This window comes from Bidens hawaiensis, unplaced genomic scaffold (genome assembly GCF_021521415.1).
Source record: "Bidens hawaiensis isolate Kalapana, Puna unplaced genomic scaffold, B.hawaiensis_p1.1 tig00013628_1, whole genome shotgun sequence".
In the NCBI taxonomy this organism is placed as follows: Eukaryota; Viridiplantae; Streptophyta; class Magnoliopsida; order Asterales; family Asteraceae; genus Bidens; species Bidens hawaiensis.
Window position 1 is genome coordinate 269261 of NW_027492157.1, and position 15186 is coordinate 284446.

Below are 15186 nucleotides of genomic sequence, written 5' to 3' on the forward strand. Positions count from 1 at the left end.
TCGGTTTTTCGAAAAACTAAAAAATTAACCGTCGGTTAATTATGCTTCGGTTCAATTTTTATTCGTTCGGTTTTTCGGTTATTCAATTTCGGTTTGGTTAATCCGATTTTATGCTCACCCCTACATGTAGAACGTAAGCACATTACTCCAATTTCGGTATCCCAGAAAAGTATGTTAAAAAGGGCCAATTACAAATAGTTAGTGACTTTCACAAGTATAAACGAAACCAGTATACGTAATCATAGTTTTCATGTTTTGTATGTATATGATGCAATTATACTAAACCACAAGTGAACCCTGTACGTGCAGCTCACGTGCCCCCTCACTGCACACACACTCCTCGTGGCCTAATTAGCCTCATGCCCCAAGTAGTATGATGTCTAACACCACATAGCATATAGTAAGTATAGTTGTATGGTCACGTGCAATTGAGTAATAGTTCAAGTACTCCCCACCGAACATGTCAACTGGGTTTGTCAAACCAATAAACTATTCACATGCCACATGCTCGTAGTTAATCACTCGTGTTTGAAAGGGACTTTCAAGTGTTAACACTTAGACAATTCACATCATAACACGTTTCTAGATAGATAAATACATACGTTGGTGAATCTGTGAACTTAACATGATTTCAAACTTGATGAATCTGATTGAATATGATGAATTCACTTTTGCAGAAATAATGCCTAGGTGTATACAAACATAATTGTGAGATGAATTTGATTTTAAACAGTAAATGAGTGTGTAATTGAAGAATAAGTATCGTTGATAAACTTTGACTTTCCAAATCTTCAAATCGATACGAGTTGATGTGTTCAATTCAGTAGTAAACACGAGCCATAAGCTATGATACCAATTGAAAGACCGGGAGCCGGATCATAATACGTCATCATATACGTGTAGATACAACATAAAACGGATCAAAAACGTTGCATTTACTATACTATGCTAAATGGCGGAAACACGTAGCAAAGGAACTAAACACATGTCAACTAACTTAATCACTATATACATATGTCAAATTCAATACAAGTGATTTCCAAAGATTACACGAGATTACAAAATGTGACAATTACCAAGCTATTTATACACAAAGCCTCTGACGGTATAAGTTTGTGAAGCGTATAAGACTTACACGTTGTATAAGTCTTATACTTTGACACACTTATACGCCCTTAACATGTAGTTCTAGAAATCTCAGGTCATTTATCTATACAAGACCTAGCATTAGACATTTTGCACTAACAATGGTGAAGCCCGTTAACATATAACAAGATTAACATATAAAAAAAATAAAATGGTTATAACGTCGTTTATAAAATTAATAAATAAAATGGTTAAAACTCAGTTTATTCGATCGGTAAAACCCGAGCATTGGAAAACTTGAGCGTTATCGGTCAAGGGAGTTGCGGCGGTATGTCGACGCGAATTGTCGGACCATAATTCAAACAAAAGGTAAAACAGAAAACATTCATTAGGTAACAAAAAAAAGAGTATTGTCCTTATAATGACTAGTTAAAAGTACAAGAGGTGGGGGAAGAGAGTCATTAAATTTTACTCCAAATTTAACTCCAGTTACACCTCTTGTACACCATACTGCACCGACTCTTACACACTTAGAATCCTGAAAATGATAGTAACCTAACTAAGAGCTAATCCATAAACTGAGACTTTTAAAATTGCCCAATAATCAACTTAGGATGCCATCTAGGTTTTAAAACCTAGTGGCATTTTGAAATGGATGTTGGAAAGTTTAATGATCCTACCCCTTCTAATTAAACCATTATATCAATCAATCTTCTGAATGGAATAAAGCTATTATTAGCAAAATTGACTCCATAAGTCAGAATAACATTTAAGATTTGGTTGAATAACCTAAGAGTGTTCATAACTAAACTAAATCCCAATAAAAAAAGTTAAGACATTAAGAAGCACGATTGATTGTTGAAGGTTATATTCAAGGAGAAACCAATTATCAAAGTATCTTCTTACCTATATTACAAAAGATTTCTTTAAGTATCATTATTGTTCTAGTAGCTTATAATAGTTAAGAACTAGATTAGATGAATCACAACCCAATTAGCAATAAATGTTGTTGAAAATTTATAAATGGACTCATAACTTTATTAACTCCATATAAATTACATATTGAAGATTTACTGTGATAAAGTCAGCTACCATGTTTTCTTAAACAGTAACAGTTCGAGAAGTGCTATATTAAAATTCGATATGAAATTAATTATTCGTTTATGAAAGAATTGAGGAATCTAAATTTTCGTATCGAATACATTCATGATATGCTTAAGAATCCGATAACTAAAAGTCTTACCCATAAATATTATGAAAGCCCTTATAATAATGACGGGTTACTGATGACTATGCGCAAATGCATATCATACTATGAGTGATTAACTATTAAATTTCCTTATCAATTTTGATTTTGTACACCTCTTAATATGTTCTCTATGCATGATGACATATAGACGAATTAATATATAAATCAAGCGTTCTGAATGGCTTACTTGAAAATTTTGATCATAACTACTTAGGTTTTAAATAAGGACTGTAGTATGATTAATGGGGGTCTTGAGCTGATGTTCAACTCAATGACTGTATTTATCTGCTCCAGTTTAAGTTTAAAGCTGAAATGAGTGTTAACTCATGATCAGGCTTATCTAATACTCATAATAAATGATTACTCGGCCAAATGGGAGAATGTAAGATTAAATATATAATTATATATATATATATATATATTTATATATGACCATTATAATCATTTATATTATAATAGATCAACAAATTAATTATACCTTATTATATATTAGTTTGGTAATTGTTGATGGGCCATATTACCCTTACTAGCTAATAAAGGGTTTCCCCTTGGGTGTATATAAAGAGAGATAAATACTAACATCATAACCTAATCACACACACATAACAATTTTGTGTGCCTCCTCTCTCCAAAACCGGGTTCCTCTCAAGAAACATAATACCATCCTTAACTATACGTCCTAAAGGGGAACTCCATCAAAATGACAAACATGTCGACTACATCATACCCTGCTGCGGTTACTACTTTATTTGCTGTAACAGGTTCATAGGTTTAATATTTAATGTTTTCCATTGCTTACATGAAGAAGTGATCAACAGTTTACTCCTTCAACAAGCTGGTTATGAACTAGATAGTTCGTCTTACGAATGTTGATGTGACTCGTCCGTCGATGCCATAACACCGATTCCTTTTCTGATGCATTGGTGACAAAGCACTGAACAGTGCCTTGAGTAGATGATTCTACACCTATATTTAGAACATATAGATCACTCTCACGTGGTGCCTTTTCATCAGAATCCACTCGTCCGATATCTTGAATCCTGGAATCAGAATCAAACAATCTTGATTAGTAAAGTGAGTAAATAAACCTTTGTCGTAGATTTGTGAAATACTCAACAAATTATTCTCCAACTCAGTGATGTAGTTCACATTCTCAAACATCACCTTCCCATTTGACAAAGTACCCTCACCAACAATCTGACCACCTTGATTTCCTGTAAATCCCACATAACCTCCCTGAATAGATTTGGCATTCTTCAGTAAATGGAGAGTTACAGTTATGTGTCGAGAGGTTCCGCTATCCATTATCCAACATGAGTCATTGGATCTTGGAAGCCCCTACAAAAGTATGCAATTAGTGAAACAAGGAAACCTAAGCCTTATTGGTCTTGGGTTATTTCATTTTTTCATTTATAACATCTTCAAAGCCATCATATTCACAATTAGACAACAACTCAACAGATGAACATGAACAAGATGAAACAGACTCAACATCTTTCTCAATTTTATTAGAACACTCAACAACTTGTTCAATAGGTGATTTAAAATTTTGTTCAATAGGTGGTTTAACATTTTCATCTTTTATTTTAACCTTTACCACCCAGTTCTGCCCAACAGAACTTCATTTCTTATAAAAAAAATCATTAATTCTCTTCACATTTGAAGATTCGCCAACCTCAAAATTAATTTTGATTTTTTTCCACAACACGTTTTAAAATCTATTTAGGTGCAAATGTGGGTTTTACAGATGTAGAACTCAGATGTGGTTTCTTGTTTACCACATGCTTTTTCTCTTGGGAACGAGAGAATCGTTTTGGGTATGAGTAAAACAAATGTCCTTCCTCATTACAACAAAATTATTTTCTCCTGTCAACAAACTTGTTAATAGGAGGAACTTGATTCTCTTCCCGGTTTCTTTCAGCCTTAAGTCCATAAAACTCATTATTAGATTGTTTTCTAAAGATGGCCTCTTTTTGTTCCTCAGAGGTCTCACCTTTAACAAAAACAATCTTTTGAAAGCCATCATTCGGTTTTACAGACTCTTTGTTAAATCCATTGGATTTAACCTCCTTGAACCCAATACCTTTTCTTTTTTTTTTCTTTTGTAATAAAAACTGATTTTAGCAAATTTAGAATTTTGATTACCAGTTCTATCAGAGTTTTGATTACCAGTTTTATCACTTGAATGAGTTTCAGATTTTGTCTCAGAAAGCACAAATTCTGCAACTTGCTTACCCACCTCACTCTAACACTCAGAACTGTGAGAAGACTTAACAACTTTCCCTCCACATGAAAGAGATGATGAAATATCATTATGTGGTGAATTGGTCACCATATTCATCGCCTTGAAGAAACCTTCAGGTTCTTTTGGAACATAAGAGATCCATATAGGAGGTGGTATAACATGATATTTCAGAATCTCTTTTGGAACAATATGACCAACGACATATGATGAGGCGGAATAACTCTTTAGTTTAGTTTCAACTCTTTCAGTTTTGATTTTAATTAGTTGAAGTTCTCTTTTAAGTTCCGTTTCTCATCAATATGCCTATTGATGGCAATCTGTTTGTCCTCAACCGTGTGCTTAAGCATATAAATTGTTTTCTCATCTTGTAGTATTTTCACCCACAAGTTTTTCTCACACTTTTAAAGTTTATCATAAGCCTCTTTTATATTTAGATAATCATAAAAATATTTATTGTTGTCGTTTATTAATCAATTAATTACTAATTCTTTTTCATTATATGACTCACAAATATGTTTAACCTCTTGAGTAGAAAATATTACCTACCCAGCCATGTTTGCATGATGAATGGCTACTTTTGGAACATCTTCATTTCTCTCTTCATCAACTGTCGCTGGAACACCTTCAGCGGGCACAATTGCATCACTCATTTACTCAGTCTCAGAAATTTCATCAGCTGTCTCAATCTCATCTTCTTCATCAACTCCAAAATTAATCTTTCCCTGAGGTACTTCCTCTCCATTAAACCAACCTGCAAAACTTTCAAACACATTAGGTGATAAAAATTATTTAGTAAATTCATTTGGAATTGAATCAAAACTCTTATTAGATTATGTTCCCACAAGATCACTTGACATTTCCTCATTGTTGTTCTCCTCTTGATCATCACAAATTCCATCACTCTTAGTCTTCTCATCATCAGTGAGATCAGCTGCATCATTTTCCACATCTTCCATTGCTTCACCTGCATTAACAACATTTACATGTTCTCCAGCTCGTTGATCCTCACCAATTACCTCAGCCATATTTTTTCATATGGACGATAGTGTTCCAGTTGAAACCTTCATCCAGTTGTGCGTGACAAGCTTTTGATGACGAGGTCTCATGTTTCTTTGATGATTTAGCTGGTGCATGAGAGCTTTGATGATAAATTGCATGTCTATTATAGTCCCTACCAAATGGATTAGGACTGTTATCACCAACTTCTTAATTAGTACATTCTCTCTTGAAATGTCCTTTCTCTTTGCATCGAAAACATCGGACCTTTGACTTGTCAAATCCTAGTTTTGAAGTCATCTCATCAAGACAATTCTTTCCAGTAATTTCCCTAAATCTTTGAGCTCTTCTGACAACACTAGCCATGCACCAACAAATATCCAACTTTTCCATCTCTTCTGGATCGATTTGATCATAATCCTCCTTTGTCATATTATAGTTTCCAATTTGCCCGGGTATTTAACATTCATATGACTCGAGGACGGATCCTAAAAAAGCCGTATGTTCTTGAATATTCTCAGCGGTAAGTCCATTAATGTTCTTGATGTTAACAGCTATGTTGCATTGCATAACATTGGATGATGAGCTCGTGGGTTTGTGGATTGATCAGAAGAAGAATTGGTTCCAGTGTAAGTGCTTGTGTAGTGTGGTATGTTGGTTGGTTGAAAACTACCACCACAACTACTGTTAGTGACAAAAGCATTTTGAATTTTCGGGCTAGTAGCTACCACAGATTGTGATGAATTGAAGTATAACCCAATATCTTGAGTTATAGCGGTACTCGTCATTTTCTGCTTCTTGCGGACTTCGAGTTCTTGTGCTTCCAATTTTTCAATGAATCAAGCTAGATTCAACATGGCATATGCAATCGGGTTTGATTGTTGAATCATAATGAAATTTTCCCATTCGTCAGATAGAGAATCAACAAGCTTATCAATATACTCATACTCTTGCTTCTCAATGCCCAATCTCTTCATTTCATTAACCAGATGGCAATATCTCTCGATTAATTGTGCCATTGATTCTCCTTTAACCATGGTGAAAACATCAAATTCCTTTCTCAACAAAGCCATTTTAGACTTCCTCATATCTGGATCCCTTTGTCCTTGTTAAGTATTGCTTCTCAGATCGAGTGATATGAACCATTGTGCTGTAACAGTGGGAAAATATCGGACTTAATGGATTGTTGAAAAAGATTCATCATTTTCTTTTCTCGAAGAAATCTTGGTCTTTCACCTTCAGGGATTTGGGATAAACAATAGCTGGTAACATTCTCATTACGTGGAATAATGTACTCCACTTCAACAGCTTCCCATGCATCGTAATTAACAGCTTGCACGTATCTCTCAATTTTTTTCTGCCCAACTCGGATAATCCTCCATTCTCAAAAGCTTAGGTGGTTTATTCGATGTGCCCATCTCATTCTCAAGATTTATGTTCTGAAGTATTGCTGACAGTTGTGACACGAAAGCATTCATTTTTTCCATAGTTGCCTGAAAATCAAGAAAAACAGCAGTTCCCACGTATATGTTTTAATAACGTAAAAGTATTCACAACGTATAAGTTGAAAGAACGTGTAAGTACACTTATACGCTTCAATTTGGACTTATCTGTATAACCCACTTATACGGAGAACCTGCTTATACAGAGAACCTGCATATATTGAGAACACGTCAGCTTATACGGGTAACACACTTATAAGGAGACAATGTTATATGCAGAACAGCCTATACGGCCAGATGATCTTATACGTTGAAGATGTCACTCATATGTAGATCATAGAACTTATACGTTGCTGAATCTGTGAACTTAACATGATTTCAAACTTGATGAATCTGATTGAATATGATGAATTCACTTTTGCAGAAATAATGCCTAGGTGTATACGAACATAATTGTGAGATGAATTTGATTTTAAACAGCAAATGAGTGTGTAATTGAAGAATACGTATCGTTGATAAACTTTGACTTTGCAAATCTTCAAATCGATACGATTTAATGTGTTCAATTCAGTAATAAACACGAGCCATAAGCTCTGATTCCAATTGAAAGACCGGGATCAGGATCATAATACGTCATCATATACGTGTAGATACAACATAAAACGGATCGAAAACGTTGTGTTTACTATACTATGCTAAACGTAGCAAAGGAACTAAAAACAAGTCAACGCACTTAATCACTATATTTATATGACAAATTCAATACAAGTGATTTCCAAAGATTACATGGGATTACAAAATATGACAATTACCAAGCTATTTATACACAAAGCCTATGACGGTATAAGTTTGTGAAGCGTATAAGACTTATACGCCGTATAAGTCTTATACTTTGACACACTTATACGCCCTTAACATGTAGTTCTAAAAATCTCAGCTCGTTTATCTATACAAGACCTAGCATTAAACAATTTGCACTAACAATGGTGAACCACCAAGGTGTAGCGAGTAGCCTGTTAACGTATAACAAGATTAACATATAAAAAAATAAAATGGTTATAACGTCGTTTATTACATTAATAAATAAAATGGTTTAAACTCCGTTTATTCGATCGGTAAAACCCGAGCATTGGAAAACTTGAGCGTTATCGGTCAAGGGCGTTGCGGCGGTATGTCGACGCGAATTGTCGGACCATAATTCAAACAAAAGGTAAAACAGAAAACATTCATTCGGTAAAAAAACGAGTGTTGTCGGTCCAGGCATTGAAGTAGTGAATCTACTTGAATTTAGTCGGTTTTGGTTATGTTTGTTACGATACCAAAATTTCAAAAAAACATAGACAAAGCAATATTTAAAATGAAATAGATGTAACCAACGTCAAATGGGAGTCGATCATGCATCGTATGAAACCCAATCACACTCATCTACTAACATTTTGCCATCAAAGCTATCAATAACTTTGGTTTGTTGTTGGAAATAGTTGCCCTTAAAGTCAGGCTAATTTTCAAAAAAACAATAGGTGGCACCGACATTCAGTTATATATATATATATATAATACTAACAATCAAATCAATTGGAAAATCAATTTGAAGACTAAAGCAAAATATGGGCCATTAATAATTATACGAAGCAGCTAGATCACGAGAGTTTTTTTTGGATATGGATTTTGACCTCAATTGTATAAGAGGGAATTATTATTATTATGAAAAGAGAGCCGCCAGGAGGGACACAAGGAAGTCAAGGGGCACAACCCCTGTTGTTTGGTGCGTCTGGTGTTTCGAACAAAAGAAAAAAAGAAGCTCGCTACCAAGCTGGTGACTTAATTTAACCGGGCAGACACACAACTCAATAATTTAAGCTCACAAGCTAGTAGCTTAATTAATTTTATTTCTTTTACGATGAACCGAAATACATATTTTATCTTTATTTCATCGATTATTATTATTATGAGAGGCTAAACTGTTATACTGCCTTGGTTTAGATGAATACTTTTCAGACTCGTTTTATTTTCGGTTTTGGATTATTTATTGATTGGTGATGCTTTGGTAAAGTTTTGTTATTGTATTTATTTGTGATGCATATGCATATTTGGTATTAATTTATAATCAATTTGCTATTCCTTATGCGTCTTTGTGAATGTCTTTCATGTATGGATGCATATTAGGTTGTTTATTAGTGTGTTTACAACTAGTTTGTAGTATATTGTTAACGTATTCCATACGAGCGGTAATTGAATGCTTAGAGATACCTTATATTTTGTCACTTAAGAGACTGGGAGGTAATTAAGTGTCGACTGTTTTGGTCTTTTGCGGGTTTGGGTAGTGATTGCACAGGAGTGAATTACCCTAGACTTCTTTAGATTCTTACAGATCTGAATTTTGTAAGAATACCCCTTTATGCCTTAGGGTGTCTTGTAAGAATACCTTAGCATTGTTAGGTAAGGTGAGACCGGGTGGTGAACCAAACCATTAAACCGTTGAGCTTTACATGATATTTAGGGTTCTTAGGTATTGTTGGTGAGACCGGGAGGTGATCTAGCATACTTTAGTTATTCCTTAAGTTTCATATTTTTAGAATCCGGTTACCAATCATAAATCCAATTCTGAAAGTTTTTAAGAGTTGACTAATAGGATTCTTTACCTATGTAGTTGTTTCCCCGTATTTAAGTTTTACCCCTATTTGTTCGTGTCTAGTTTTCATGTCAGTTTAACTATTATTTAGTTTTTAGTTAATTAAAAAAAGCACAAAAATCATTTAAGTCTATTTATTTAAGTTATTATTCAGAGTCTAGTTTAGTGTCACTGGTGTACTTTGGGTTCGATATCCGGACTTCATTAGGCTTTATAACAGTCAATAGGTACACTTGCATGTATAGTGGTCTAGCATTAGGAGAGTCTAGATTCATAAATTTAATCCTAGAGTGTCTAGGTTAGTTTAGGTTAGGTTTTTATAGACCGCGTTTAGCACATTAGCTATGCAGATGTTTAATGGTGAACCTCTCTTCTGGTGGGAGATTGTGTAACAAAGAAAGACCCTAAATGAAATCCAAGCTATGGGGTGGAATGATATAAAGTATATGGTTATGAAGCGGTTTTGTGCTGATAATGAAGTTGAAAGGGCTGAGATAAGGTTTCTAAATCTGAAGGTGGGTAAGAAGACACACCGCGAGTTCACCACTGAATTCAACCTCATGTCAAGGTTGGTGCCTGACATGGTGAATACTGAAGCAAAGAGAATCAATTGCTACATCATAGGACTACCATAAAATGTCTGAACACTGGTTAGGGCTAATTAACTAACAACATTTGATTCAACGGTGGAATTGGCTGAGATTGTCTATGATGACCTTGCCATCGGTGAAGAGGATGATATTGAAAAAAAAGAACCCAACCTCAAAACAAGATGATACAAAACAAGATGATACTGATGAAGAGGATATGCTTAAGAAGAACGCAAGGAATGATGAGTTCACTGTATGTGGAAAATGTAGGAGGAAGCACACGGGAGAGTGAAGAATGGGATTAGGTGTTTGTTTTAGGTGTGGGAAAGCATGACAATCTTCTTGGGAGTGCAAGGATCACCATAGGTGTCATAATTGTGGAGGGAATGGATGTTAGTGCACGGTTTTGCGTCTTGAGTCTTTGTAATTATCGTTAATGGTTTTTGTTTTATATTTAATGTAATAATTAGTTTAATTATTGTCTAGTTCGTTAAATGTAAAGTCTAGTTCGCTAGGGGATGTTAGCGAACTAAAACTTAAACTTATTCCCTCCTGATTCGTTAGGGGATGTTAACGAATCAGGGGGTGTTTCGTTATTTAAGTGTATGTAACGAAGTGAACTCTAGTTCGTTAGGGGATGTTAACGAACTAGGTTCTTCTTCTATTTATACGTGAACAATGTTCACGCTTAATTTAAGTTTTGAGAGTTTAATTAACGAAACCCTGTCCGAATTCTCTCTCGATCTTCACCCTAATATTATACGAATTACTGATATACATATACTGATAATACATATACATATACAACACTTAATCTAAAGTAATTATGAGCTAGTTCTATTATTAATCATATACTCACAGATCTGAGATATGTTATTGTTATTGGATTGATGCAACGGGTTCCAACAAGTGGTATCAGAGCTGTTGGAGCTCAATTACACTTGATTTGGTGCTTAATTAGTTTTCGATATTGTTAGTACTCTGTTTAAGCGAATTTGGATCAATTTTTAGTTGAATTGAATTGAATTATGAATGATTTGGATTGGATTTGGGTTGTTTATGGTATTGATAAGGGTTTATGAGTTGGAATTGAAGTTTGGATTGGTTGAGTGGATTAGTATTGGTTTTGGTTTAAGTCCGAAACGGAGTTCTTGTTTTGGTAAAATTGGACTGGTAATTGTGGATTTTTGGTATCGAGGATTAGCGTATTGGATTCGCGATTGTGTTACGAGTATTTTGGTAGGTAACTTGTGAGATTTGGTTTCGTATCGAGTTGGTATTACAAATTTCATGTTTCAGGGTTTCTGGATTGATGCTCATCATTTCCAGATTTCTGGAAATTTTGTGTTGAAGATTTGAAGATTCAAAGATGAATTTGATTCGTTATCATTCTTATGGTGATTCGCTATCTTGTTTCCTTTGATTCGTTCATTAAGTTTGTTAATTCGTTATCTATTTCAAGTGATTCGCTAGCCAGTTCGTGTTAGTTGTTAATTCGTGTCATCTGATTCGTTAATTGGATAAATAGATTCGTGTGACATGCGTCCACTTCGGGATTTGTGTCATAACAACCTTTGCCACGTGGCATAAGGTGTCAGAGTTTGTTACAAACGGTTGTAACAAACTGATTCGTTATAGTTGATTCGCTATCAACTATAGCTAATTCATTATCTCATTTCGCTAAGGTTTCCTTGGTGATTCGTTACTGATTATCCTCTAATTCGCTAAGCTGATTCTTTGTGATTCGCTTCAAAAAAAGTTCGCTAGTTTGAATTTCTGATTCGTTAACCTTTTGATCTGTTGATTGATTTGTTAAACTCAATTGTGATTTATTGTCTGATCAATCTTAACTTCGTTAAGAGTTGATTCGTTATTTTACTGTTCACAGTTCGCTACAACTGTTCGCAGTTCGTTAACCTTATTCGCTGTTTGATTCGTTAAACCTTTGAGTTTTTTTTTAAAACTTGTCAAAGATGGCCGGTATGTATGCATTGGCGTCTCAAAATATGTTGATGCAACAAATGTTGCAACTTGATACCGAGATAGGTTCACATTCGAAATGTCCAAGATTGATGAAGTTCAGTGACTTTGCCAAGTGGGAACCTCGGTTTCGTGCTCATTTAGGATTAGTTCATCCTGATTGTTCATACTGCTTAGATGAAGTCTATACTGTACCTATGAATGGAGATGAGACTATTGGTTTTACACCAAAAGCTATCTCACAGTATTCTGTTGAAGAAAAGAAAGCATTAGAGATAGAAACAAAAGCTTATTCTACTCTAACCATGGCTTTGCCTGAGAATATCTTTCACCAAGTGGGTAGTATAAAAATATGTGCTTCCTTTTTTCAACATATTCGAATGAGAAGTATGGGTAATACGGCTGAAAGCAAAAAGGTGATGCTTAAGTTTCAATTCAGAAACTTTAATTTATTGAAAGGTGAGACGGTTGAAGAAATGACAACAAGATTCAATCACTTGACTGCTGAGATGGACAAGATGAAATTAGATGTCTCTGAGAGGGATAAATTGATACTATTAAGAGTGTACTCCCAAGTTCTTATTCTACATTCTTAATGGTTCTCAAGGAAAACAATTATTTCTTAAATGAAGATTTGACTGCAATTGAATTCTTATAGAAGATTGAAGCCAGAGAATATGATCTTAAGTGTCAGAAATCTTCAAAAGAAAGTCAAGATCCTTCTTTCTATGGTGGTAGTATGCCTCTTAGTTCAACCATCTCTCCACTGACTGCTTTTCTTACTCAAGCTGCAAGTGAGAATGCAACTACATTGTATAGTGATCCACGAGCCTGTTTTTATACAACTGGAAGTACTGGATCTTCTGGTATTTCTAGATCAACTGGAGTTTCAGGAAGTTCACCCAATACAACTCACTACTCAGCACCTTCAAATGTCAACATGAAAGAAGCTGAACAAAACCTTTCTTTTCTATCTGCTTTCATGACTTCGTATGAAAATCCGGTTAGTAGCAAAATTGCCAATAGTGATTTAACTGATGAAGACTATGATCAGATTGATCTAGATGACTTGGAAATCATGGATTTAAAGTGGAGCATGACAATGATTGTTAGAAAGGTGAAAAGATTCATGCAAAGAACCGGAAACGATCTTCCCACTCTAAACAAAAAGTTGGGATTTGACAAGTTGAAAGTGAAATGTTACAATTGTCAAGAATTCGGTCATTTTGCAAAAGAGTGTGACAAACCGAAAAAGGAGTATACTGGTCCTCATGGTCAAAATTCAAACTCTTCAACACAATGAGGTAATGATACTGAAAAGAAACCATCAAGTTCCGGGTCACAAGCAATGTTAGCTAATGGAGACGATTGGTCACAACGACTACTGTGTAATGATACTCAAGCAAATCTGGCAATGATTGGACTTACTGAAAATGTTCAAGAGGATAGTGGAAGTGAGATGTCTTCTGATAATGATTCTTGATCTGAGTCTGATGAGTCAAGTAAAGATCTTCCAATCAATTTTGCTTGTATGGTGAAAATCAGTGATTCTTCCACATCTGCTTGTACGGCCAAGCAAAATGAGGTTAGTAAATCTACTTCTAAGGTGTCATGTGTTGATTGTGATTATAATAAATCTAAAATTGATTCATTAAAACTACAAAATGATAATTTGCTAAAAGAGATTGTGTCATTAAAAGATACTTATAGGCAATCCTTGACTTCTCAAATAAATTCAAGAGAGAAAATTGAGGCTTTAACTATAAGTAATCATGATCTTAAAGCTGAGTTATCTGTGTAAATGACAATTAATGATCAAAAGTTTCAAGAAATTTTGAAACACCGTTCAAAGATAACCGAGCTGGAAAATGAGGTTCTTGAGTTAAAGAACAAATTAGGTAAATTTAGAAATTTATCTTTTCTGTTGAATGAAATTATCGAAGTTTCTGAAAAACAAAAGGATTCAAAGAAGGGTATAAGTTTTGTTGAAATTCCACCACCATTTCACAATGAGTATAAAATTAATCCTTTTTCTCCAACTGAAGAAGATGTTATTCTTAAAGAGCCTGTGATTTCAGAAAATTCTAAACCAAGTAAGTCTGAAACTGTTAAAACCTAATCTGTTTCTCAGAAACCTCATGTTCAAAGCAACAAAGTTTTTGTTGAAAATTTTGACAAAGTTATCATTGAGGATGTGTTTGAACCTGAAATTATACACAAGAAGAAGAACATTCCAAGTTCTAATCATATACTGTGTGAACCTCATGAATTTGAGGAGGCTGTGTATGGTTCGCGTACAACTACGATGAAACAAGATGTGTTTGTCAAACCAGTGAAGGCTAAGAAACCAGAAAAACCCAAAATTTCTGATGAGGATTTGTTGCGTTTTATAAATCCTAATGCACTTAATCCGTCATATACTCGTGTGTTTAAGTTAAAGGGGATGGACACAATGTTCACTGAAAAAGACATTCCAATAAGTATCATTAAACCTGAACTAATTGAGAGTGTGTTTTACAATGAAACCTCCAAAGTTCGTGAACTCGAACGTCAATATGCTCAAGCGAAAACATTAGTTCCATCTGACACATTGACTAAAGCAAAACAGGTTTTAAAACATGCTAAGAAAATTAATTTTGTGAAGTCAGCTGGGACAGATACGCTGAAAAGTTTTTCGAACTGTTCTAATTTAGATTTTTACTTGAAAAAGAAATCTGAGTTATCTGATGATTTTGCTAAGAGCATGACTAAAAATGTGAGTCATCAGTCATCATCTGTGTCACATGCTCCAATAAATTCTCAACATCATCATGTTGATATGCGAAGTTGTTTTCTTTGCGGTCAACAAGGTCATGTAGTAAGAAACTGTGGCCAGAAGAACTATCAGAATCTTCATCCTTTTATCAAGGACAATTCCAAACCGGTTCCAGTGGTAAAGGAGATTCTGAAATGACCAGTTTTGTGTG